The 2504-nt window shown below is 31.3% G+C and overlaps 1 long non-coding RNA gene across 1 annotated transcript; it reads left to right on the forward strand.

Moving 5' to 3' along the window:
- Positions 1-1565: 1565 nt before the first annotated feature.
- LOC125489691 lies at positions 1566-2166 on the forward strand. The gene is made up of 2 exons (XR_007267176.1): positions 1566-1652; positions 1965-2166. It is a non-coding gene; the product is annotated as an uncharacterized LOC125489691 (long non-coding RNA).
- Positions 2167-2504: the final 338 nt, after the last annotated feature.

Consider the following 2504-nt stretch of genomic DNA (forward strand, 5'->3'; position numbering starts at 1 on the left):
TCAGAATTTCAAAATTCGCGAAAAAAAAATATCATTTTCCATAGAAACTTTGTTGGTCACGTGACATATACTATGAATTATTATTTATTTTTTTCGGGAATTTCCAAATTCTGATTTCAGTTTCGGGCTTAGATATACCATGCTGCACATGTAGATTTCGGCTTAGTATACCAATTTTGCAACACCCTGTATATTATTTGGTACATACCTACCTACCTATTTTTTTCTTACTGAAGATCTACGATTTAATAAATAGGTGCTTTACTTTTTCATGTGCCATTTTGAGTTTGAGTGTCGCAAAATTAGGTACTAATTAATTATACCTCATCGCCGTCTCTATGTACCTACCTACCCAACTACCTACTAGTAAAAGTGTATAAAATAAATAAGTTTCTAAGAAGCATTTTTAATTCCATAAGTTTACTACTAAAATAATAAATATTTTTGTGAAAATGTCTATAGTAAATTGTAATAAAAGAAATGTTTCAATTTGAAAAAAAAACTGTTTGATTTATTCCTAAGTTAGGTATAGATACCCAAACCTCACTCACCTCAATAAAAAAAAAAACATACGATACGAGTGTGGAAATTATGTGGGTTATAAATATTACAGTCGAGTACGCGTGTTTTTGCACGACCTTTTGAATTCGACAAAAAAATCTTATCGATTTTAGGCAAAAAGGAGAATATAGGTATTTATGAGGAGACGAGAATGTATCATTTAATTCAGTTGACACAGAAGACAAACGTAAGTGTACGCACTCATTTGTAGGTTTAAATTATTATTATATAATACAGTATGATAATTATCATTTTGATTTGAAAGTTTAAGTGCGTCTGTTTTCTCCCGTGAGATTGTTGCAAATGAGATTATTTATAGTAATTATGGTTTGTATTCTGCTGCTGATTACATTTAAGAGGATCCCTAAAGCTAAAATGCTAAAGTCGGCTTGATATACGATTGATTAGATTGGAAAAACGGTAGCTTCTATCACATTGATAAAGATATATATTGTAGCAGAGGGTATACTGAACATGTTAGTTGCTTAGAAATTGGTCGGGATTATAATAATTATGTTAAAAAAAATTGCAAACACACCATGTCTTTTGCCATTTTTCGACTTATTATGAAAAAACCCTCGAAATCAGAGAGCTCATTTTCATGGAATCTTATATGTATGTGTAGGTAATTAAATTCTTTACAAAGTTACCTTAAAGAGTTGGATTTAATGGACCAGAAGTCAACTTTTTTTACAAAAAACTAATAAATTCCGGTTTAAAAATGATGAAACCGTGACAGATTTCAGATTTCTTCAGTCGTCGCCCTGCAGTCTGGCGAAAGACAGTCTGGAAAAAAATAAGTATGGAACGCGTACGAAAAATAATGGCGAGCACCGCTCACAGAGTACTTTTTACGCTATCACTACAATTTCCACTGGATGAGGAAAGGTAAGGGCTCACCTTTAGTAACAAGGCGTGTTCAAAACCTATACACACAGGGTAAGTACTCACATAAACAATTCTTCTCACAAAAGAATAATTATCGGACTCTTCTAGTTAAGAAAGAAATATGTGGTTTAAGAGCCGCTAGCCGGTCGTATAGATGGCCAAAAGAGAATTTTCATGGCCAAATTTCCACTGGATGAGGAAAGGTAAGCTACAATTAAAGGCTAAAGCATAGGATTTAGATTATTTATATGTATAAAAAAGTTAAAGTCTAATAAAATAACTGGAGGGTCAGCACAACCAACAATAGTGCATGAATGTTTTTTTTATCGATATCGATATTTTTATTTATCATTAGTACGCACAGCTCATCAATCAGAACAACTTTTGTCTACTAGTTTTGGAAATTAGCGAAAATCAAATTCGGATCTCCATACAAAAATTACCAGTGACTTTTATTATACCTACTTAAATAATATTTAATTGTTTAATAATAATTATAAAAATGTTGTTTGCAGATGTAAACAGTGGGTTAAGATGACCGGTAAGGAGGATCTGGTTTATGTGCCTATTGAAAAGCTACATCAACTTAAACGAATTTGTGGCAATCATTTTCTACCACAACATTTTAAGAACACAATTGAAAAAAAAAACAATTCCATGTGTGGGACTTACTGCAGACACTTTTTTTTATAATAAATAAATATAATTATATTTTTCCACTTTTATTTTATTTCAACATTATATCATAGCACTTACGTCAACGGAAAATCTCGAGTTTATTTTATGGATTATATTTTTGTGTTCAAATAGGAACATAACATAACGTTGAACCGAGGCTTAACGTTGGTGTCATTGTGTAACACTGAAATCCTATTGTGTAAAACTGAAATTAAAGTAATACATACACTCGCACTTTTTTTTTTTACTAGTTATCGATAAAAAATATCCATAAGAAGCACATCACTATTTCAGCGGGGCTATGTTGGCAGTTTTGTACGTCATAATTTTTGTTTTGTTGGTACCCTCTGTTTAATACAAGTATTTTTTTCTTTTTT

This window comes from Plutella xylostella, chromosome 16 (assembly GCF_932276165.1).
Source record: "Plutella xylostella chromosome 16, ilPluXylo3.1, whole genome shotgun sequence".
NCBI classification, from domain to species: domain Eukaryota; kingdom Metazoa; phylum Arthropoda; class Insecta; order Lepidoptera; family Plutellidae; genus Plutella; species Plutella xylostella.